At 37.6% G+C, this 26652-nt stretch overlaps 1 pseudogene; it reads right to left on the minus strand.

Moving 5' to 3' along the window:
• The window catches only part of LOC122127441, a 70462-nt pseudogene extending 68616 nt beyond the window's left edge, over positions 1–1846 (minus strand).
• Between the last annotated feature and the right edge of the window lie 24806 nt (positions 1847–26652).

Below are 26652 nucleotides of genomic sequence, written 5' to 3' on the forward strand. Positions count from 1 at the left end.
CATCCATTCTTTGGCGTTTCAAGTGTTCTAGGCCAGTCAACTAAAAAAAAAGAGGAGGATGGACATGACAGAAGAAATAATAGAGATCTGAAACAAATTAAACTTTATCTGGATGGTGGGAAGAAGTCTGTCAGCTGTATTTTCTTTTAGAAAAATTTCTAGCCTTTCCACCATGTGAGTATGCAACAAGAGAGCACATTAAAGCTCTGGTGAAGTTGACCTCTCAGTACATTGAATTTTATAGGTTCTAGATCTTGTCCTTCGGAATTTCTGTTGAGTACAAATCACTTGCTCTAAGCTATTGGGACCTGGTCTTAAGGAATTTTGCTATAGAATCACAATGGAATTCAAATACACAGCTATACCTCTTTCGCAAAAGGAAGACTGATGAATTTGGCACTAGGAGAGTCCAAGTTTCTGGGCAGGGGTTCTACTACATATTTCCCCTACTGCAGCACTTTTTCTTCACTTTGAACATATCAACACACTGTCTTAGATTTCAAGGATTCTGATATAAACTCTTTGATAAGAAACTATCATGAGAAATGATGATTCTCTCTATTCTCTCACACCTATAGATGTTAATAACCCACTTCATGGAGATGTATGGCACAAGGCATTTTGCTACAGTATCAGATGATTCTGAAGTGATACCACTATTCTTTTGACAACAGTCATTCTAGATTTAAAGAAAAAAATCATTGAATATCTTGAATAAATTGATGAGGTCTTTAAAAGCCAAAAGTTAGAGCAGCTTTTCAGATTATGGTTTCCATGAAGTATCCTACTGGATTTAAATTCCAAGTGATGAAACAGCCACTTTCATGACCCATATAAGTAAAACATTGTTGGTCTTAGTTTCTTCCCATTTTAATGGAAATGACAAAAGTGCGAACTTGTTGACTTTATAAGGAGATAGCATTATATAATTAAATTGTCAAAATTCACTGAGTTGAATAGAGAACATGCCTAATTTATATTAAAGTAGTAATGTATTGCCATTAATACATGGATGTGTTTTATTAGTAAATATTGAAAAGGAAAACAAGTATTTCTACAGGGGACTCATCCTGGCAATAGTCACTATACAGTAGGCTGATACTCCCTGCCTTCTTTCAACCACATGCAATTGTTGAGTGTGATATTGTTTTAGTTCTACTCAAGAGCTATGGGACACATCTTGGATTCCATTTAGAAAACACCAAAGTGCATATGGATATTATAACTTTTTAAAGACCAGAAATGATCTATTGTATGGTGCCAACAATAAATAAACTCCATAACTAATAAAGACTTTAAGCTTATGTTAAGCAGTTGTTCAAAGGAGTTATAATTCAACAAATAGGGACACCTGCTGTGCCTTAACTACTTCTTTGAGTTTTCTCGTTCTTGTCAAGTTAAAAAAATATGGATCCACTCTAGGGAAAATTTCCAATTGGACTCTTTGTCATGTGCCTCCTGCACCTAGAAACATATGAGAATCCACTTTGTTTTTAGATTGTTGGAGCAAATTCCAAGACACGCACAAATGGTGAATGGAAGCCACTGGTTGGTGTATATTTGTCTCTTGCACATGGCCAGGGTTCTAGCAGAAGCAGACATGAGGACATGGATAGTACTCAAGGACAAAATCTTTGGTAGCAAACACTAGGACCTGGAAGCCACCAAGAACAGAACGCACTTTCTGATGGACTTGAAGTTCCTGCAACACTACCATGGCAGCAGCAATGGCATCACTCTGTGCACCTCGCATCCATGTGGAAATATTGTCAACAGTCCTCCAGTCGGTCCATGCCAAGCTGTGATTGGTCCATTCCAGCCATTCTGAGTGGTCTCTAAGGTCCATTACAGTGCTGGGTGTTCCTCTTAACCTTCTAGATTCAGTCCTTTGTTGACAATTTTGAGTGGTTTTTTTTGGAGGGGGGCTAAGTTTTGTTGGGGTTTGGGTATTTTCTTTTCGTTATTGCTCTGTTTTTTTTTTTTTATTTTATTTTCTTAGCTAAGTTTAGGTAGATTTACTCCTTGCCGTCCTAGCAAAAAGATGGGAGAACACAGTGAATTATCCTCCAGATCTTCAGAGAAGGAGATTTTCACTGAACAAGACAGTATGAAGGAGATCATTGGCTATGCAGGAGGAGATTTTCCCTGAACAATACAGTGTGAAGGAGGAGATCATTGACTATGGTAGCTATGGATATGTAAAGTTGGCCTAGCACCACCTCATAGACACTAAGATGGTAGTGAAAATAATCCTGAAGGGAGAGTTCAACAATTGTCAGATCAAAAATGAGATGGACAGGCTGCGAAGGTAGCTCAGTGTTAGATGTTGCCTTTCATGCATGAGGCCCTGAGTTCAATTTCTCAGCACCACATGAACAGAAAAAGCCAGAAGTGATGCTGTGTCTCAAGTGGTAGAGCACTAGCCTTTAACTGAAGAGCTCAGCGACAGTGCCCAGGCCCAAATTTCAAGCCCCAGAACCGACAAAACCTTTGAAATGAGATGGATATTATTATGATTTTCACATCACCCACACATGATCAGGTCATTCCAGGTGAGGGAGAAGGAAGAGCACCAATACCTGGCAGTGGAACTGGCCATCCAGAGACCTCCTGCGAGAAATGTGAAAATCATACCACCTATTCAAGAATGAAGTCAGAATATTGTTTAGACAGATTGTGAGGACTGTACATTACTTTAACGAATATAGAAATGAACATTGAGACATTAAACCCAATAACATCGTGTTGGATGACAAAGGCAATGTGAAGGTCAATGACTTTGTCATGAGCGTAATGATTTCCCTAGGGTAAGTTGCTGAAGGACATACATGGTACCTTAATTTTGTCCCTATAAAATATTCCTGCATGAAAATTATAATGGCTGCAAAGTAGACATCTGGTTCTTGGGAGTCTCATTCATACTCTATGGGGATGGCAAATTTTCTATTTGAATATATGAATTTTATCCAGATACAGATAATTGTCTTGGAGGTCACATGCATTTCTACATTCATCTGTACCCAAAAGAACAAAATATCATCTTGAAACTGTAAACTGCATACCCAAACAGAGGCACAGTATAAAACAAAACATGGACATTGGGGGCTGTGAAGGTAGCTCAGTGGTAGAGTGCTTGCCTTGCATGCATGAGACCCTGGGTTTGATTCCTCAGCACCACATAAGCAAAAAAAGCTGGAAGTGGTGCTGTGGCTCAAGAGGTAGAGCACTAGCCTTGAGCTTAAGAGCTGAGGGACAGTGTCCAGGCCCAGAGTTCAGGCCCCACAGCCAAAAAACAATGGACATTGGCTCAACTAAGTTGAGGAATGTTTCCTATGTCCTAATGAGCCATTATGTAATGCACTAACCCTTATTATTCTTGCACTCATGTGTGACATGAGGTACAGCCTGCCTGATATAAACAAAATGATATTGGACAGGATATTAAATGAAATCATGGTCATCTATTTTTTTATTTAAAAAAGTGTCAAAGTAAAATGACAGCAGAATTAAATCAGTGCCTTCTTTTGTTTCAGTGTGCCCATCTCCTGCAGATATATAGTATGTATATATGTATATATCTCACAAAAATATTACATATTAAATATATTATATATAATTATATGTTAATATATATACATAATTTTGGAGATGCAGTTTCATTCAATTCTCTGCTTTTGCTTCAAGCCAACATTCTCCTCATCTGAGCCTCCTTCGGAGCTAAGATTATAGAACAGGACCATGCAAAATATTTCCTAATAAATGCAGCAGAGAGTCTGTCTTTAACTTCCAAGAAATACTAAAAACTTGAAGATAGTAGAATGATGAATGTAACATAAAACACTTAACTCAGTGTAAAATTTCCAAAATTTATTTCATACAAAAATTACGGGAGGTGTTCCTGGAAGATGGCTGAGGAGAAGCTGGAGGTTAAACAAGTTCTCACATAGAAAGCAGTTTTAGTGTTCCAGTGAACAGTCCTAAGCCAGAGAATCACACCAAGTGTGCCATCACAGGACAGAGAGTTAGGCGAGAGAGGAAAAATCAAGGCAAAGAGACAGATCTGAGCACTTGCCTGCAGCCACGGTTGCAGCAGCAGCAGCAGTGGTGGCTGTTGCCACCATACCGGCAACACAGAGAGTCCCGTACAAAGGCACCAGATGTGGTGGGCGAACAGATTCTACTCAACACCAGCAAGAACTGACAAGGAGTAGACACCTTCATCATGCAGTTCCCAGACCAGAGAGGACCCAGGAACCAAGACTATAGAATGAGTAGAAGCCTGCCATCTTCACACCTTCTCAGGGAGCAAAAGAAGGAAGGCCACCCCTCCCCCGCCACTACAGAAGATCTCCATTTTTGATAGTGACAAAAGCCTGGCTGAGCAGCTAGCACAAACACAGGCCTTGTAAGAAAACAAGAGTCATTTAGCAGGTCAAAGGAACCTAACCTGACCTGCGAGGCTCAGCTACACCAAGGGAAAAGTCACCCAGCCCAGGCCGCCAGCCCCAGGAGTAGCTTTCTTCACCGGGTAAACAGAGCCAGAGGATGACCCTCCCTTAAGCAGCCTTGACAATCAATTGAAATTCAGTAAACAAATACTCTGAGAATGGCTCCAAGCTGGGCTCTGTGAGTTTCTCAGGAGCTAGATACTCAGGGAAAAGCTGTTGTTTTCTGAAAGGCCTCAACTCTACCCAGAACCTAGCCTCATCACAGCATCTCCAAACTAGAGGAAATGGCCATCTCCCTCTTTTGTGATACTCAAAGCAGATCTGTCTCCCATTGAACTAGCCTGGGAGGAGGATCACAAAATCCTGGGTAAAGCAGAGCATTTTTCTGCCTGCTCAAACAAACTGACTTGAGAAACCATCCAAGCCACAGGAAAATCAAACACCATAAGCAGACCAGAGACTCCAACAAGACAATGGTTATGGACACAAGTGAGATACAAGATCTTCCCATCCACCCAAAAAAATCAAAGAACTCTTTTTTTGTACCTTTTATAAAAATTTTTTCCAAATTTTTTTAATTTTTAAGATTAAAATTTTTTTTCTATTAACTTTTTTTTCTTCCTCTTATAATTTTTTTTCTTTTTTCAAATTGTATTTTGTTTAGCTCTACTGGCCTTTTGATCCTTTTTCTTTCTCATTCTTTTCACCTTTTCTTCTCTTTCGTTCTTTTTTTGCTTGACTTAATTGCTGTTCTGCTCATCCTCAGATATACCCGGAATCGATTATTAGACCTTAGCCCCATTGTGAACACAATTAATCCACAAATTTATTACTCAATTTAAAACCTCTTAGACTTAAATTCCTTAATAACAAGACTATCTTTTATACCTATATAATATTTTAAGCATTTTTATTTTTAAGTTGTTCACATCTCCTTTCTCTACCTCCCCTTCACTTATTCTATTCATGTTCTTCTCTGAATATTACATTCTCATTTTGCATAATTTTAAAGTGTTACACTTTTTATTTATAACTTTTCTTTTTCTATTTTTTTCTTGTCTTTTTTTCTTTCTCTTTATTCCTTTTTCTCTCTCTCTACTATCATTCTATCCAACCTATTTCCCGCTTTGAGATTAGGACTTAGTTAACTCTCCCTCTGCCTTTCCACATTCCTATATTCCTATTTTTACCCACATCTCTCCCTAAACCTAATAATTTCTGTTTGCCAAATTCTTCTTTGCGGTTTTTAGCCCATTAATACATAGTTGCTTGATGTTGAATAGATATATCTGTTGAACTAGATTGCATCTGCAGACTTTTGATTGTGCAACTACAGACTTTGGTTGATGCTAGCCTTAAAATAGTTTTCTAGCACAAAATGTGTTACTTTCATCCTAAATGAGCAGAGCAACCTGGAAAAACACAAGAAAAGTGGCAAGTTCAGGTATCTCAACTCCCACTCATGAAAATCAGGGGACAGAGCAGATAATGAATAACCCAGAGGAGAGTTCCCAAAAGCTCTACAAGCACTACTGGGAAACATGGTAAATGAAAATATTGAAAACCTGCAAAGGACTCCATATGAGGGTGATAGGGAGGGAGAAAAGGTAAAACAAAGGTCAATGCAGGAATATCATGAGCGTGAGGAAGGTACTTAAAGACTGATTCAGGAATTGCATGAGCAGCTTGAGAAGTAAAACAGAAATAAAGGAATGGCATAAGCAGGTTGAGATCAGTCGTAGAGAAAGTCAGGAATGGTGTGAGCAGGCTGAAAACACTCAAAGAGAACTACAGGAATTGTGTGAATGTGAGGAAGCTAATCAGAGTAATAGAGGAATTGAGAGAGCAAGATGAGAATACAGAAGGATAACCAAATACATTCATGGAATCGATAAACAGAAAACTGAAAGAAATCAGAGAGACCACGAAAGGAATGCTGAATGGAACACAACAGAAGAAATGGGAGTCCAAGAAAACCATAACCAATCAACTTAGTGATTTGAGAATAAAAACTGAACATCAAATTAAGGAATTAAAGAAGTTCATACAAGATCTAAAACAAAGTTCAAACAAAGTATTTGAAGCCATCAAGGATGACCACCTAGGAAGAAAAGAAATAAAAAAACAAAGTAGAAAGTCTTGACAGCAGGTTAGACCATGAAGAAGATCGAATCTCGGGGATTGAATACAGCCTAGATATTATAGAGAAAGACCAAGCAAACATACAAGGCAACTCCATGAAATACGATACATCTATTCAACACTTGGAAGACACCATCAGAAGGCCTAATCTGAGGATAATGGGTGTAGAGGAACACCTAGAGACAGAAGTTAATGGTCTAGGAAATTTGTTTAGCAGGATCCTAGCAGTGAACTTCCCAAACATGCAAAAAGATAGGTCTGTTCAGATACAAGAAGCTTTTAGAACTCCAAACAAACCAGAAAAGGACATGCACCGTCACATTACAATCCAAACTGGATCAATTCAGACCAAGGAAAAGATCCTTAAAGCTGTCAAGGAGAAAAGATCAATCACCTACAAAGGGAAACCAAATAGAAACACTTCAGATTTCTCAGAGGAGACAATTAAAGCAAGAAGAGCCTGGAATGACGTATGCCAAGCCCTAAAAACGAACAACTATTAACAAAGAATTCTGTACCCAGCTAACCATTCCTGCATAACCACAGGTCAAATAAAATATTCCATAGCAAAGAAAAGTTGAAACAATATACCTCCACCAAACGAAGCCTACAAAATATTCTTAAATATGTCCTACACATAGAAAACCAACAAGACCACAATAAAGGACAAGAAACTGCAACCAAACTGAGAATCCAACAATCATAGGAAGAACATAGTTGTTGCAGCCCCCAAGAAGGTGGATAAAATGTCAGGAACTCCCAAATACCTCTCAGTATTATCTCTCAACATTAATGGACTTAACTCTTCAATTAAGCGACATAGACTGTCTAGTTGGATTAAAAAGCAAGATCCTTCTATCTGCTGCCTTCAGGAGTCACATCTTGCCCATAAAAACAAATACATTTTCAATATGAAAGGCTGGAACAAAATCTACCAACCAAACGGCCCCCATAAACAGGCAGGAGTTGCAATTCTAATATCAAATAAAATGGACTTCAAATTAAAATTAGTGAGAAGAGATAAAGAAGGTCGCTCCATACTAATTAAGTGATCTCTCTTTCAGGAGGATATTACAATTCTAAATATCGATTCATCAAACAACAGAGCACCCAAATTTATGCAAGAAGCACTACTTTCCCTCAAATCCCACATAGATCCAAAGACATTAATTGTTGGGGATTTTAACACACCAATTTCCCCACTAGATAGATCAACTTAGAAAAAACTCAACAGAGAAACCGCAGAGCTAAGCAATTGCATAAATCAATTAGATTTAACAGACATCTACCAAATATTTTACCCCGCAAAGTCAGAATACACGTTTTTCTCAGCAGCACATGGAACATTTTCCAAAATAGACCACATTTTAGGCCACAAAGCAAACGTCCAAATTCAGAAACATTGAAGCTATACCTTGCATTTTCTCAGACCACAATGGAATTAAATTAGAACTCAACACTAAAAGCCACCAAAGAAAATCCTGTAACACCTGGAGGCTGAACAACACACTCTTGAATGACCAGTGGATCATGGAAGAGATTAGAAAGGAAATTCAAATGTTCATGCCATTCAACAAAAATGAACACATAATTTACCAGCTCCTCTGGGACACAGCAAAGGCAGTACTCAGAGGCCAGTTTTATAACTCTGAGTTCCTACATTGACAAATTGGAGAGATCTGCAACCAACAATTTAATGAGACATCTGAGCCTCCTTGAAAAAGAACAGCAAGAGAAACCCATATCCAGTACATGGAAATAAATAGTTAAAATTAAATCAGAATTAAATGAATTAGAATCCAAAAAAAAACATAAAAAGAATCAACAAAATTAAGAGTTGGTTCTTCGAAAACATTAAAAAAAAATTGACAGACCCTTAGCAAATCTTATCAGAAAAAGAAGGGAACACACCTAAATAAATAAACTCAGAGATGAGAATGCAAACATCACAACAGAAACAACCAAGATTCAAAATATTATAAGGGAATACTTCTCAAAACTTTATGCTAATGTTTGAGAACTTGACAGAAATGGACCATTCCTAGCAAATATTGACATTCCAAAACTAAACCAAGATGTGTTAAACCAGCTTAACAGGCCCATATCAAGCATTGAAATAGAAACAGCAATAAGATACTTCCCATGTAAGAAAAGCCCAGGACCAGTTGCTTTTACAGCAGAATTCTACAAGGCCGTCAAAGCAGAGCTCACACCAATAGTCCTCCAACTCTTCAATGAAATTGGAAGAGAAAGTTCACTACCAAACATATTCTATGAAGCTATCAAAACCAGGCAGGAGCTCATCAAAGAAACAGAACTATAGACCCATTTCTTTGAGGAATATTGATGCAAAACTTCTCTACAAACTTTTGGCTAATCAACTTCAACAATTCTTCCAAAAAATTATACACCATGATCAAACAGGATTGATTTCAGGGATGCAATGCTGGTTCAATATACCCAAATCAATTAATATAATTCATCACATCAACAGGAGCAAGGATAAGAACCACATAGTTACCTCAATAAATGCAGCAAAAGCATTTGACAACATCCAACACCCTTTATGATGAAGGTAATTGAAAAATTAGGAATCCATGGAACATTCCTCAATAAAATAAAGGCTGTCTATTACAAGCCTACAGCCAGCATTATACTTAATGGTGAAAAACTTAAGTCATTTCCTCTTAACTCAGAAACGAGACAAGGATGTCCACTCTCTCCACTTCTTTTCAATCTAGTATTAGAACGCCTAACTACACCAATAAGTCAATATGCAAACATAAAAGGGATCCAAATAGGGAAAGAAGAAGTAAAACTTTCCCTCTTTGTAGATGACATGATCTTCTATTTCAATAATCCCATAGACCTAACTCCCAAATTACTCAAGCTGATTCAAAACTTTGGCAATGTAGCAGGGTATAAAATTAACCCTCAAAAATCAATGCATTCCAACAATGAAAAAAGGGTAGCTGAAATTAGGAAAGCAGCTCCATTCCTAATAGCCCCAGAAAAAAATAAAATACCGAGGAATTAAGTTATCCAAAGTAGTGAAGGACATCGGAGATGAAAAATTTAAAAACTTGAAAAAGGAAATCAAAACAGAACTTAGAAAGTGACAAAAACTCCCGTACTCCTGGATTGGAAAGATCAATATCGTGAAAATGGCAATACTTCTCAAGGCTATCTACAAATCCAATGCAAAACCTATCAATATTCCACAATCATTCTTCAAGTTAATAGAATAGGCAATGCAATAATTCATATGGAACAATAAAAGACCTCGAATAGCAAAAACGCTCCTCAACAGAAAGAATAGGGCTGGCAGAATATCAATACCAAATTTCAAACTCTAGTATAAAGCCATGGTAATCAAAACAGCTTGGTACTGGCACAAGAACAGACCTCAGGACCAATGGAATAGAATTGAAAACCCAGAAATGAACCTACAGACCTATAGCCATCTAATCTTCGATCAAGGAACTACAAAAATATAATCGAAGAAAGACAGCGTCTTCAGTAAATGGTGCTGGCAAACTTGGTTAACTACTTGTAGAAAAGTAAAGCAAGATCCATATATATCACCCTGTACCAGAATCAACTCCAAACGGACCAAAGACCTCGGAGTCAAAGCAGACACTGAACACATTACAAGATGGAATCGGAGAAATTCTGGGTCTCCTGGGGACAGGTCGAAATTTCTTAATAGAAACCTAGAAACCCGTCGAATCAAAGCAAGGTTGGACAAATGGGATTGCATGAAATTGCAGAGCTTCTACATGGCAAAGGACATAGCAATATCAATAGAAAACCCACAGATTGGGAGAAGATCTTCACAAGCCTGACAATGGTCTCATATCTAAAATATACCTGTAACTCAAAAAATTAAATCTCCCAACAACAAATTTTCAAAAAAAATTGCCCAATAAATAAGTGGGATAAGACTTATAGAGAAACTTCTCTGAAGGGGAAAGAAGGATGGCCAATAGACACCTCTCTAGCCATAAAAGAAATGCATATCAAAACGACATTGAGATACCACCTCACCCCAGTTAGAATGGCTATAATCAAGAAATGTAACAACAACAGATGCTGGAGGGGATGTGGACAGAAGGGAACTTTACTGCATTGTTGGTGGGAGTGTTAACTTGTTCAACCACTTTGGAAAGTAATATGGAGGTTCCTCAAAAGAATCCACATAGAGCTCCCCTATGACCCAGCAATCCCATTTTTGGGCATTTATCCAAATATTCAAACAAGACCACACCAAAGCTACCAGCACAACTATGATTATTGCAGCATTATTTACCACAGCTAAGATATGGAACCAACCCAGATGCCCCTCAGTAGATGAATGCATCAAGAAAATGTAGTATATATACACAATGGAATTCTATGCCTTCATCAAAAAGAATGACATTGCCCCATTTGTTAGGAAATGGAAAGACTTGGAAAAATTATATTAAGGGAATTAAGCCAGACACAAAGATACATAGGTCCCATGGTTTCCCTTATTTGCAATAACTAGTACATGTCTGAGTCAAGCAGAAAAGGTCAGATAAGTTGATGTTAGGGAAATGAACCATAAGATATGTTTTCAAATGTTTTTTTCTCTTTCATGCTATTGCCTCTAACACATTTATAAGACTATTTCTTCGTTGCTTTTTATGTCCTTCCCCCACGGTATAATCCCCGTTTTCACTGTATTTGATGTTGGTATAATTTGTGGAGGGGGAGGGGAAAAACAAATCGTTTACATAGGTATACAGGTGAACCCATTGCAACAATGAGACGTACAAGTCGTTATGTCGAAGATGAACTTTACAACTTTGTTAGGCGGGGGGGGGGGGGTAGGAGGATTGGGGGGGCGGAGAATAGGATGGGAAGGGGAAACAAAGGAGGAGGCTACAATGCTTGATAAGAAATGTACTCATTATCTTGCCCATGTAATTGTAACCCCTATGTACAGTATTTTCACAATAGAAAACATACTGCAAAAAAATTAGAGGACAGTGTTATTCGATTTTCCATGAAAAAAGATTAATAAAAAATTAAAGACAGATATAGATCCCATTTGGAAATGTGAAAGTAAGTGGACTGCCCATATGTTCAAGTCCTAATACTGGCCCACAACCATACATTACATTAGTTTTTGTAAGTCTTTTATTGTAAAAATACTGTACAGAGGGGTTACAGTTAAATGATCAAGGTCATGAGTACATTTCCTGTCAAGCATTGTAGCCTCCTCCTTTGTTTTTCCCCTACCTTCCCTTCCCTTCCACCTACACAACAACTCCACTCGCCTCCAAAGATGCAAAGATCGTTTTTAATGTAGTGTCTTGTATATCACATTTTTACAATGGGTCAACCTGTATGCCTATTTAAACATTTTCTGTTTTCCCTTACCCTCCCCAAATTATAGAAATGTATATACAAGATGCAGGGCACCAGAATCAAATACAGTGAAAACAGGGGTTGTACCTTCTGGGAGGATCATATAAAGTAACCAGAAATCACATAGTACCGTATAAATACATTAGAAACAACAACAAGAAAGGAAAAACCACTTGTGTCCCTATCTTGGTGTTCATTTCACTTAACTTCATCTTATCTGGTCACTTGTACATAGCTTTTGACCTTTTCTGCTTGTCCTAGGCATATACTAGTTATGGCAAATAAGGGAAACCATGGGACCTATATTTCTTTGGCCATGCCTTACTTGACTTAATATAATTTTTCCAAGTATTTCCATTTCCTAACAAATTGGACGATATCATTCTTTCTAATAGAGACATAGAATTCCATTAGATAGATAGATAGATAGATAGATAGATAGATAGATAGATAGATAGATAGATAGATAGATAGATAGATAGATAGATATAGATATAGATATAGATACATCTCTCTCTCTATATATATATACAAATATATATATATATATATACAAATATATATATATATATATATATATATATATATATATATATAATCACCTTTCTTGATCCATTCATCTACTTAGGGCCATCGGGGTTGGTTCCATATTTTATCTATGGTAAATAATACTGCAATAAACAGCATTTTGCTGGTAGCTTTAGTATGGCCTTGTTAGTGATCATTTGTGTAAATGCCTGAAAGTCAGATTGCTGGGTCATAGGAGAACTCTATGTGGATTCTTTTGAGGAACCTCCATACTGCTTTATAAAGTGGCTAAACAAGTTTTCACTCCCACCAACAATGCAGTAGAGTTCCCTTTTGGCCACATCCCCTACAGCATCTGTTGCTATTAACTTTCTTATTTATAGCCATTCTCACCGGGGAAAGTTGAATCTCAATGTGGTTTTGATTTGCATTACTTTTATGGCTAGAGAAGTTGAGCATTTCTTCATGTCTGTATTGGCCACTGTTATTTCCTCTTCTGAGAAGTTTCTCTTTAAGTCTTTAGCCCACTTATTTTATCAAGCAGTTCTTTCTTTGATAATTTTTTGTTGGAGGATTTAGTTTTTTGAGTTCCAGGGGTATTTTAGATATGAGACCCTTGTCTGTTGTATGGCTAGTGAAGATCTTCTCCTAACCCATGGGCATTTTATTGATTTTGCTAGCTATGTCCTATGTCATGCAGAAGCTCTGCACTTTCATGCACTCCCATTTGTGCAACCGTTCTTTGAATTGTTGTGTTTCTAGTTCTCTATTAAGAAAATTTCTGCCTATGCCAAGGAGACCTAGGGTTTCTCCTATTCCATCCAGTAATGTTATTAGGGTATCTGCTTTGACTCTGAGGTTGATCATTAATTTTGTAGGCCAGAACTTGGGTTTTTTCCACCTTTTGTGTTCGTAGGAGTGTCTGTATTTTGTGTAAACAGGCTGCTCTACAAGGTATCATTCCGGGTTATGTAGTAGTTATTACATGGCTCCATGTAAGTATTGTGTAATGACATTGAGCTTTCTAATGATTTACCTACATAAATCTATTAATGTTAATTGTCATGAAGAATGTCAAACCTCCATTTTTGTGCCCATCTCCATCCTTGCTCTCCCTATTGTCTAGCAGTTTATATCACAGTCAGTATAACTGAAGCTGGCACATGGAACAGACATGGACTCTATGGATCTTGGCTGTTAATGGCCCCAAATACAGCAAATATCAGAATCAATGAGATCAAAGCAGTTGTCCCAGGTGCCTAATTGTATGAATGTCCTTGGCTTCCAATAGACTCACCTGCCTCTGTCAGAAGCGTGGTAATGGTTTATCACCATGAAAACATACACGGAAGTTTAATTTCTCAGTGTAGCCATGTCAGGAGGTGGAACTTTTAAGAGAGATTTCAGTCATAAATGGATTAATAAAATCTCATCAACTCTCTAGGGACTAACATTATCACTGTTAACAGTTTTTGAAAGCAACCTATGCCCCTTACTCCCTGTCATTCTAGCACATGGTATGATGCCAAGATCTTCTGTGATATGATTCACCAAGGGGACCTTGTCCCATGTGCTACCATGCAATTTAGACTTTCCAGCCACTACTATTGTGATTGAAATAGACCTTTTATTCCTTATGAAGTGTACAGCTTCAAGGATTTTGTTAAACCATAACCATATGGACTAAGATGCTATTCTTTTTATCTTTTTCATGGAACTGAGGATTAAACTGAGGGCCTTACACTTACTAGGCAAATATGGTACCAGTTGAGCCAGCATGCCCCCAATCAATTTTTTTCTTTTTCAGCTTGCTTTTCATATATGGTCTTGTGCTGACTTCACTCAAGCCACCCTAAGTACCCCATCCTCCTATAACTCTACCTCCCAATATCTGGGATTACAGGCCTGTGACACCACAGTTTGCCTCTTAGAATATGCTATTCTTTTGGGGAAAGAGCTACAGACCCCTGAGATGCCTATGTGGGGTTGTGTGTGTGTGTGTGTGTGTGTGTGTGTGTGTGTGTGTGTGTGTGTATTCAGGAGAACTGTTCTTGGTGATTTACTTAGTACTGAGGGAGAGGCTTCCTGAAGAATCTGTATTCTTCATTCCTTTCACTGAAAAAGAAATGCTTCTCTGCGTGCAAGTGTCTCTCGACTGTAATCCTAGCTCTTCAGAATGCTGAGAGTTGGGGATAACATTGTTAAACCAGGCGATCCAGGAAAAGTCCATGACACTCTTATCTCCATTTAATCACCAAAAATGTTAAAAATGGAGCTGTGGCTTAAGTAATAGAGTAATATTCTTGAGGAAAAATATACGAATAGCACCTAGACTCTTATTAAGGCTCAGGACCAGCACGCATACAAAATCTCCAGATAGCACTTATGCCATTACAAGTCGCCATTATGTCTAATGGATTATTTCTACAGGACAGTTGCAATGTAAAAAAAAATCTTTTATTTCTTCATAAGATATGTTCTTTCTGGACCAGCTTTATGCCCCATTTTTCTTGCTGGAATGGTGTCTTGATTTTGAAGTAGAGGAAATATTCAGTGCGGAATTTGGTCTCTGAATCCCTCCCTTATCCATTATTAACATGTTCTCTCTTTTATTTTTTGGCAGTCTTTGACAATGAACTCAGGTCCTGGGCACTGTCACTGAGCTTCTTCTTTGCACAAGGCTAGCACCCTATGCACAGCGTAACTTCTGGCTTTTTCTGTTTATGTGGTACTGAGTAATTGAACCCAGGGCTTCATTCATTCTAGGCAAGCACTCTACACTAAACCACATTCCCAGCCACATGTTCTCTTTCTAAAATATGTCTAACATGTTTACATCTGTCCCATCTCTGAAGCCACTACTCTTGAATATATCCTCAGTTTAACTCCTAACTACTTTTCATTCCCTATAACTGCCGAATTATTTTCCATTGGACCCATGGAACTATCTTTCATTTTCTTAAATTTCCCACTTCATTGGCTAAAGTCAAACAATACCTCAACGTTACCAGTGTCTGAAATTGAGGACACTTAAAATAATAAAAATATTTTTCTACTTTCTTTTGGCCGTGGGCTTGAACTCTGGACCTTGGCCACTGTCCTTCATCTCTTCAGCTCAAGGAAAGTCCTCTAACACTTGAGCCACAGTGCCACTTCCAGTTTTCTGAGTTTATTGCAGATAATAGTCTCTCAGCCTTTCCTGCCCGGGCTGGCTTTGAACCGGGAGCATCAGATCTCATCCTCCTGAATAGCTAGGATTACAGGAATGAGCCCCCATTTCCCAGCTAATAAATAGCTTTTCATATGTATCAGGTGATACACAACAACTCAGACCCTTGGGGAGTTTTTTATCTTCCAGTCTGGGCAGGATATAACCCCACAATATACTCTGGTAGGTAACAAAATTTAAGAGATTCTACAAATATAATTAGTTCCCACAAGAGTTGGGTATGAGTTACTTCCAAGGAGTGAGTGCAAATTAAGGCTTTTCTAGAAGTCAGTGAAGCCAACAGAATGAATCAAACAGTAAGGAGAATATGTTTGTCAAGGAAGTATGGGGGTGTGTAGGAGCTGACAACAGTGGTTGTATGATAGGTGACCAGAAAGCAGAAACCACTGTCTCACAACCTCAGGACATAAACCGAACCAGGCATCCCTTAAGATTGGAAGAGATCCCCACATTCCATTAGAGACTATAGCCTGGTGGCCCCCTGCTAAAAACTGAGCAGCTGCTATAGACATACCACACCCTAACTACCAGCCCAAATTTCTAACCTACAATATTTGGTATTCAATGGATTAACAAAGAAATTTCTAGTAATTTGCCACATAATATGACAAAATAAATGCATCTCTCAGAGCGCTGGTGCCTCACACCTTTAATCCCAGGTACATAAGAGACTGAGATCTGAGGATCCAGATTCAAAAGAATTTCAAGCAGCAATATCTGTGATATTCATATTGCCAATAAATAACAAAAACCTGGAAATGGTGGTATAGCTTATGTAGTAGGGCACCAGCCTTAAGGGAAAAGATAATTAAAAGCACAAGACACTAAGTTGAAACTCCAATACCAGCACATATACACACACAAAAAAAAAAACACAAAAATAGAATAGAAAAATGAAAACATTTGTTGAAGACCACCTGGTATTTTCTCTGCTCTGGGTAAAACTCTAACATTTCTCACACTTTTTCCTTATGCTTGAAGTAATTTATTAAAATTCTATAACACCACCATAAAGATATCTAATTACACAACTACACAAATGTGTTGGCCACAGCCATTTCTATATATCATATTGTAATTGTTACTGCAAACAAAGTACCTTTCCTACTAATTTAATCTAATTAATTGCAAAAACAGGATTTGTATCGTAGTTGAAATTAAACTTAAACTTCTTAACTCATCAAAAGGAGTATGTGGGTGCTGTCACTGAGAGAAGCATAGAGCTGTTTGACATCAGGGGAGTTTCTCTGATAAAGCAAGGTCTGTCATAAAGTCATATAGATAATTGTTTATCTTTGCTCTTTATCATTCTTGGTGTCACACCTTTTGAGTTCTTGATTATTTATTTGGCAACTCACCCTTTAGTATATGTCTTCCAGGAAAAAATACATTTTGCCATACAACAGATGTTTATCCTTAAGATGAGGAATGCATCTTGTTGTTTCTCAGGGTTTATTTAAAAGCAAAGAAGAAGTGTTTGCCTGTTTCTAAATATTTTGTTTCTTTCTGATTTCCTGTCTGCCATTCCTCAAGGCTTATTTTTCCTAATTGATGGTGCCTCCAATCTATACAAATTGCTATGAAGACATCATACTATTGCATTCAATGTATAGATTGTTTTGATGGAAATTAATACCTACTTGATGCTGTGTGCTGCTGTTCACAATTGAGCCATGGTTTTTCTTTTAGCTCTATTTCAATTATTTTTGTAAGTGTTAATTTTCCTTTACAATGTATGATGTATTTTTTGTTAGATAGTTCTTAGTGTGTTTTATTGGATTGTATTGGTATGAACAACACTGAGGATTGAACGCATACCTCATTTATGGGAAGAAACACTCTACCACCTAAGTGACGATCAGCTATGGCAATTTTTTTGTTTGTTTGTTTTTCTTGGTCATGGGGCTTGAACTCTGGGCCTGCGTGCTATCCCTCAGCTCTTCAACTCAAGGCTAGTGCTCTACCATTTTAGCTACAGTGCCACTTCCAGAATTCTGCGTGGTTATTTGGAGATAAGTGTTTCATGAGCTTTTCCTTCCCAGCCTGGAGTTGAACCACAGTCCTCAGATCTCAGCCTCCTGAGTAGGTTGGATTACATGTGTGAGCCACTGCCACCCCCGGCTATAGTAGTTTTTTCTTTTAACAATGGAAATTATTTATTTTTGTCCTAATTTAATTTAATATTTTTATCTCTTTTTTTTTCATCCCATGGAATTGAGTATAGGACCCTTTATATGTATGTATGTGAGTGCTTCTATGTACATATGTGCCAATACTGAGGCTTGAATTTCCTTAACTTTTTCCAAGCAAGGTTGACCCTACACCTTGAGCCAGACCTTCAGGTTTTTTGTTGCTTAATTGAAGGCAAGAATCACTGATTTACTACTTTGAAGGATTAATTTTTGGATGGCAGTTCAGAGCCAGACTGTGCAGTCTCCTTATCTCTTCCCTCTAATAAACTACTCAGGAAACGCTTCTAGTGTCAGTGTGGCTCAAGAGGTAGAGCACTGCCCCTAATGAAAAGCAACTCATATACTGTGCCTAGGCCTGAATTTAAACCCTGGGGACAGCGTGTTAAAAAAAATAACATACTCTGAATTGTTTGACCAGTCTAGCTTTAAACCATGATCCTATGGATCTCAGGTCTGTAATAGCTGGGATTACAGGTTTGAGCCTTTAGCTATAATAATAGCTTTCTATTATTTTCAATCATTATTATTGACAGATGCTTTAAAAAAACACATATGGCTAACAGTAGCTCATGTTAATAATCCTTGATATTATGGAGGGTGAGACATAAGAACCTCAGTTTGAAGTTGGGCCCAATGACAGAATGTCTGAGTCTTATCTCCAACTAACAACCAAAAGGTTGGATGTAAGACTGTGGCCCAAGTTTTAGAGTCATAGCCTTTATCAGAAAAAGCTTAAGGACAGTGCTCATGCAATAAGTGCAAGTCTCAAGATCAGCACAAAAAAAATAAAATAAACAGAACCCAAAAATAATCACAGGTATGGCTAGTGATAGTTTGCCTAGTTTTCCTAATATCCTGAATTTTATAGCCACCACAAAGAAAAATAGACAAACCAACAAATTATGTATCCACAGCCAGATGAAACTTTTCCTGATATATCTGCACTAATTATATTTTTAAAAAGTCTTACACTCTTTCATTTAGAAAGTTAACCTAAAAATAATGCCAGTTCAATAGAAATTGTATGTGATGACTACTTCAACAACAAAACATTTTTTAGTTTTTTTAAAAAGGACTTCACCTATTTGTCACTATATATATATATATATATATATATATATATATATATATATATATATATATATATATAAAACATTATTAAAATTTCAACTAAATATTAACTTCACTATCCTCTAAATTGAAGTGTTTACCTATATTTTATATCAGAGTGAGTATAAACATTAGGGAGTTAACTGGGGCAATGAAAAGGGGTGCAGGAAGAAATGTTCCTTTCAGAGCAACTTGGTTTGAGGCTGGCCACCAAGGTAGGTCTTCAAGAGGCCAGGGCTGTTTCTCTTTCCTAAGGTGCCTTTCCTTGACTGGTCCTCCTCCTCTTGAGTCTAATAAAAGGAAGTGCTTATATGTGGGAGAACAGCAGCAGCTTGAGTTGAAGATTTTCTTTAAATCCTCTTTCTTGTGTTTAAATGCAGGAACTAGAAAATTCACTGGCTGCATGAACTCTAACTTTGAAAGAACTTCCAAATATGAAGACCAACCTGAGCCAGCACATAGTGGAGGAGGACATGGTGGTGGCAAAGAACAGATAGAACTTTTGCACAGAACATGCACATTCTTACTCCTTTGTGTAAGTCAGTAAGTCTGCATATAGGAAACTTCAATGTCCCAAAATTCCAATGTTAGAAAGGAGCTTTAATTTTGTTAAAGTTCCTCTTCAGTGGGATCCCTGCTTCTCCACTGTTCCTTTAGATTCTGTAGTTTTAGAAGGCAATTGCATGCTTAACAGAAACAACCCCTTGTTTCCACAGCACTGGATGCTGCAAGTCTGTACATATTTATGGAAAGTTTTAAAACATACTTCATCAGGGAGGAGAACAATGAGAGGGATGGTATTCTAATGGGGTTCAGCTATTATTGTTTAGATGGTGACAAGTGTTGTCTGTATGTTGAGAAGCCTCTCGCCTTGCTTGAGCAACACCTCATCTGAGCCTAACAGCTGGGATCATATTGGGCTCCTCTACATAAACATATAATCAGCTTCTTTTTAGAAGTAGTGGGTTTTATAAACTATTAGAAGCTATCAGATTAACTGCTTGAACTCAAGAGGGTGCGGGTACTTAGCTGTTCACTTCTACTCAGGATAGTCCGGGTTAGTGTATTAGACAGTTTATATAAGTGATAAAATAAAAGCAAATTGAAGGCTTCAAGTAGTCTTAAAGATCTTTAAGAACATAAAATTCAGTGGAAAGTGGCAATGTGGTTCAAAGTGGTAGATCACAGGCCTTGAACAAAATATTCTCAGGGACAGTGCCCAGGCACTGAGTTCAAAACCTACGATCGCCAAAAAAAAAAAAAAATGCTTGTCTCATTTTGAAATGTCAATTTAAGCTTGTTATTTAAATTTTATACAAAAAGAAAGTTTTTGGTCTCCTAGGAAAGTTCTCCAAAAATTAATGTAGAGCAGAAGAGAAGAATGTAGAGCCATTGTGAGATTAATTAGGAATTCAGAGCTATGAAAGACTAGAGTTTTAAAAGCTGAAATAAATACATGTCAGAGTGATGGAAACAAAGAGCTTTCTAGGGATAGACTTTCAAGTCTTTTCAACACATTTGGATGGTTAGATGGTGCTACATTTTTTAATTTTGCCTCACTCTGTCTTGGCGAGGTTTTTGTGGGTAAGAAGAAAATTCATTTTTCTTACCTATTTATGAACTGCACGATAAAACTTTAGCAAAGGACCTTCTGTGGCCACTTTTTAACTGGAAGTATTATAAGTTTTTTAAGACCTCAGAATCCTTTTGTACTGTTAGCCAGGCTGTTTTTAAATATTTACTTTCAAATTTATTAGCATAATCCATTTATCATTGTAGGAAGGAGAATCCTCTGCTAAATAAAGTCTACTTGCTGGGGTTGTTTGTAAGCAATGAGCCATTGGGTATTTCTGGCTTAGCCTGTGTAGAGTAGACTGGATTGAAGTGACATTTCCATGATTTATAGGTAAAATCACCCTGCTCAATTAGAAGTGTGGGAACAAAAGAGTGATGGGCATTGTTTTAAGATTTCTTTTATTTTGCTATGTATATATCCTCCATCATATATGTGGCTTTAATCTTCTAATATGTTGTATTTTAAATATTTGGTTTTAGTATGATGTGAATTATAGTTTTTAAATTAAATAAGCAGGACATGTGACCTGAAGGAGATAAGAATTTAATTAATTTTTTGGTGGGGTCCAGTCTTGGGGCCTGAACTCTGGGCCTGGTCGCTGTCCCTCAGCTCTTCAGCTCAAGGCTTGCGCTCTACCACTTGAGCCACAGCGCCACTTCTGGCTTTTTTTCTTTTTTATGTGGTGCTGAGGAATCGAACCCAGGGCCTCATGCATGCAAGGCAAGCGCTCTACCACTGAGGCACTTTCCCAGCCCTAGAATTTGATTAATTTTAAAAGGGAAAATATCAGAATTAAATCATCACTCAAAAATCAATATTGAAAGGACATAAAGCAGAAGAATTTATGTGGTGCTTTATATATTCACCCTTTCTTGCTTATAAGTTTTGCTGTGACCTGTTAGTAACAGATTTGCAATGGGTAAAAGTCCAGTTGTTCAAAAAAAGTTGTTACTTCAGCAAAAGTATGACAATGTATGAGGATGTTGAACCCTAGGTTTTTAAGAGGAAGAAACACAGATGTAAGACCTCAAAGATGCTGACTAAAATGAATGAAATGCACAGTCCATTAAAAGGAGTGTTTGCTATCTTCAACAGCCAAATGCATTTTTCATTGCATGTGACTATCAGCAAAGATGAGATTGTAGACAGACTCAATTCGTGGTTCTTATTCAATGAAGAGAATAAGGAGCTGTGTGGATGGCTGATGTAGATGGACAACAGTTCTACAGACAGCAGACAGCATCATTGAAGAAAGGCTTGAGAAGTTTCAGAAGGTGAGCCAGCAGTGTCCAGGCAGGTGTAGTTTGAACATCCTTCTCACTGCTGAGAATCACATGTTACAGGCATGTTTCCTATAAGGGTTGAAGAGAACAGTTGCTTTGTTTGCATTGGCAAGTCAGATAGGAGGACTGGCTTGGGTCTCCTGAAGTATCTTGGTGTCTCAGACCAGTGAAGGTTATTGCACAAGAACAGAGGTCATCTACAGTGAAGTTGATGATTTCAGATAGTCACTAGGCCTCAGATGTAATGCAGCTCAGTAATACATGTAACAAGAGTGGTATTCATATAGTTAAATGAAACTGAGTTATATACACTTGTGAATTCCCAAGTAAATTAGAATGGAAGATATCCATGAGAGAAATCAATGGGGCTGTTACATCAAGAAAGTAAGAAGAAACCATAATTTGAATATGTTTAGTGAGCCTTTCTTGACTTTCCAACCTTTCCCTGTGAAATTGCATTAACTATCACATATGATGAGAATTTCTCATTTACAAAACTTTTTAGGAGTCACTCCATGTTTGTGGCTAAGGAATAAATGCTTTTGAAGGCTGGGCACTAATGGCTCAATCTGTAATCTTAGCAACTCAGAAGTCTGATTACTGAAGATTGAAGTTCAAATCTAGTCCAGAGAAAATCTCCCTTTAGTCCTCAAAACCATGGAAATGTAGCTTTAGCTCAAGTTATAGAGCACTTGCCTTAACAGATAAAGCTAAAACACCGTGCCCAGGCCTTGAATTGAAGTTCTCATAGTGGAACAAATAAAAGTAAAAAAGAGAGATGCAGTAATAATGGAGCTTTATGTTTTCATAACTTACCAGGACCATATGGAGGTCATAACCGTGTTAAGTTAAAAGAAGGCCCAGCTGAAGCAAATGGGTGAACAGTTGAAAAGGGCCAGCAGCAAGGCAAGAGCGTTCAAGATGGATGGCAAGCTTAGCAACATCAAGGACATTCATCTTCAAGAAAGCACACCTCTCTAATTACATATTCACCTTTCATTATTCTCCTCATCGCTATGAACATCCTCTAAGATTGGCTACACTTATCCACGAGAGTCAGCCGACCACAGCATACCATTTATGACATTTCCTGCATAAAGTTGCTTGTTCTCATTGTCATCAGCCTTTCAGCAGCTTCAGTGAAGAGCATGTTCTCCCACTTTTCCTGTAGTCAATAGCACCCTCTTCTATTTCCCAGCAAAGAAACTGTGGCTAGCAAGCTTGAGAATTGTTACATTCAGAGGTTCTTCAGTTTTGCATTTTTTCTTTCATTTCTTGGTAGGTGAGTTGGAATAAGAAAAACAAATAAGAAATTTGTTTTAGTTTAAAGGAAAAATATTTATTTGAAAACACAAGTTATCATTATTTAAATTTATTTTTAATTTAAATATAATAGGGATGGTTTTAGTGCTGCATGCCTTTAAGCCTAACTATTTAGAAAGCTGAAAGCTGAGGATCATATTTTCAAGACAAAGTAAAATTTACCATGAGACTCTTATCTTCAGCTAAGAACCAAAAGCTACAGGTGGAGCTGTGGCTCAAATGGAGAGTGCCAACCTTGAGCAAAAAGCAAAACCAAAAGAAAGTAAGCCCTAAATTTAATTCCCTCTACTAGCACAAAAATATGTATGTGTGTGTATATATATGCATATATTCATATAGTGTGTCATATCTATATAAATTGTATATGCATATGCATGTATATATAATTATATAATAAATTTTTAGCGAGTGTCAAGAATATACAAGCGAACATTTAGTCTTGCTCCTAAAAACAGATTCATATGTAAATATGAACTCCTTGAATTTATAGGAGCCAACAAATATAGAAATGTAAACCACCAGACTAGAAATTGATAGAATGGATTTTGTTATAGAATAGAGTGTATGCACAAGATTAGGCAAATGATAGTAAGTCATTTCCCAAAACATTGAAAGCAAAAGCGTAATAGTACAAGAAATCATATTTAGAAATGGACTATGCCACTCAATGGACAGGTAGATCAGGAAAATAAATCTGTGCATTTTCCCTTCTACATTTGATTCATATCCCCTCACTAAATTATCTATGATTGGTTCAGTTGCTGCCATAGTACCTCTCTGGTGGCCCCATTGTGATTCATTTTATTCTACTGAACCAGAAATGGAGGAGAGACGGACCACAGCACATTTGCTCATTTCTCAATGAGCAGTGATTGGCAGGGGAGTTTTAAAATGCTACCCATGTTTTTGGTTGCCTAGTACCACCTTGGATTCCAGATTAAATCCTGATAAACAGATACAGAAGTTACATGTAGTTTATTGTGCCAGATTCACAGCTAAAGAGGCAGATGGGAAATTGGAAGGGTTTGGTGTGAAAGCCATAGGTTGATGCAAAGCAGAAATCAAAGGACGTGGAGATGAAGCAAGCTACCTTGGAGAAAAGGAGAGACATTTGAAGGTGATGAGCACCTCGACAGAGAAGACAGAGCAAGTGCTCTTGACCATTTCAAATGAGCTCCCAGAATGCCAGGGTAAGAAGTGAGAGCTTCCCAGAGCACTGCTGCTGAGCACTCCTCAGATCCTTTGCTATCATGATAATTGATTTTAGAGAGGAGCAGTGAGGTTTGTAAAAGTTGATTGCAGCTTACTATTTGGAGCCTGTTCTGCAGCATTGTGGAGTGTGGTCCCTCAGGATGCTTAGGGCAAAAATCCTATAGCTCGTGTCAAAGAATGCAATCTACTTGGAGTAGACATTTATGGATGGCACATGCCTCATACCAACATGCTGACAATGAGCTGGTAGCAGTAGTTCTCTAAAGATCTAACAGCAAAAACCAGAGAGGGAATTCCTGAGCTCTACACCACAACAGTCTACCATGCCAATTGCTTCTATCCTAGTACTGGCTACCCAGTTTGCACACCCATGATCTTGTTACCCTGATTGTGCCACATCCTAATCCCTCACAATTTTTAGTCTTTCACTTTGTCTTTGGATTCTTGTCCCTGCTAAACTGTCTGGATACCTGTATTAGGTACCCCAATCCCTTCTAAACTCTTTCTGCAACCCAATATCCTGCCAATGCAACTCAGTGATGAGTAACAATTCCCCTTTCCTTGGTATCCTAATCTCTGCTACTCCGTTCTGCTACCCATAATTCATAACACCATGGTTCCAGCCACCTGATCCCTGACACCCCTGTTGCTGATACCCCCTTCCCTAACCAAACAAGGGAAGAATGGGCACAGCCAGTTGAATTGGGTACTGCTGTCCTCTTGCAGACACATTGGGACAAGTTATTCCTCAGGCATTTAACATGAGGGACTAACTGGAGGTGGAAATGAAAGAGGTTACTCAGAGGTGACTAAAATCTAGGGACAATGACATATCACTGGTTGCTAGGAAAAGAAGGGCCCAAGGAGAAAGTTAATGAAAAAAAAAATTTTACAAAAAATATTGGAAATTATACAATAGGTTTAGCTTATTCTTTTCTAGTAGTGATCTGAATTATTTTTGACATAGATATATCACTGTTTTGCAGTTTAAAATTATATGAAAATGCACATTTATGTGGTGCTTATATTGATTCATAGAATATTTGCCTATAATCACGTTAATGATATTCAATATTTTATGCTCTATGATATTTTCATGAGTCTGCTTTTGTCTATATGAATTGAGCTTTCTATCAATAAATGGAATTTCATTGTCAAATATTAGAAAGAGATTACTGATGCTAGTACCGAAATGAAAGCTAGAACAGGAAAATTGAATAAAGCTACATGTTTGAAGGGAGGGTCAGTGGTAAGTACTATAATGAAAGAGAAATTCTTCACCACGTAATCTGCGAATAGAATGTGTTTTGTTGAATTATACTGTTTTTAATCTTCTTAGAAAGCAGAACATTATCTTTATTCTTGCTTTATGGAAACTCTTTAATGAATAGTTTACAAAAATTATCAATATCAATTTGAAAATTCACTGATGTGAGTTATCAGATTATCATTATACTCAAAGCTGTCTTGAGATGCAGGCAGTCTGGATTCCTTTTCTATGAAATTAATGGAATAATCTTACTTTGGAAGGGATGAACAGTCCTTGACACTTGTTCCAAAACAAGAAAGATACTGGAGACAAAAAAAAGAGTAAGAAGACCCAAGGCTGCTGAAATGAGCATATATCCCATTTGGACTTAAAAGGGTTTTTGTACAAACAATAAGAATTTCATCTTAATATTATATTCCAAAATGTAGGTGCTATGTGATACCTTTTAAATGTAATATTTAATGCTGTTTGATTACTTGGAGACAAAGTTTTACAGAAAACCTTAAATTCCAAAAAAACTACAATGCTCCAGTAAACACCTAGAATAAATATATTTTAAAAATTCAGACGGATTGTGGGAAGATGGCAGCACACTCACAGGTAGCCCCACTAAGTTTCTCTTACCAAAAGAGCCACACTTTACATCAAGAGATCCACTCCAATCAAACTTTAAATACCTAAAGGCTTTTTCTAATACAAAAGGTCTATCCAGCAGGCAAATAAATACAAGGCAAAAGAGAAGCAGTAAATGGGGCTCCTCCAGAGCAGCTGCACCACGTAACTCCACGCCATGCTGGCCTGGGACTTTCTGTATACTGTAAACGGAGGAACACCCAAAAGCTGAAGAAAGTGCTCAATACTAGACCCGCAGAAATTTAGGAGGGAATCTGGTGAAATGTTGGAAAATGCCTCACAAACCCGCCCTCCCCCCAGAGTGGCTACAGG

Source organism: Dipodomys spectabilis, unplaced genomic scaffold, assembly GCF_019054845.1.
Source record: "Dipodomys spectabilis isolate Male_0828 unplaced genomic scaffold, ASM1905484v1 ptg000301l, whole genome shotgun sequence".
NCBI classification, from domain to species: domain Eukaryota; kingdom Metazoa; phylum Chordata; class Mammalia; order Rodentia; family Heteromyidae; genus Dipodomys; species Dipodomys spectabilis.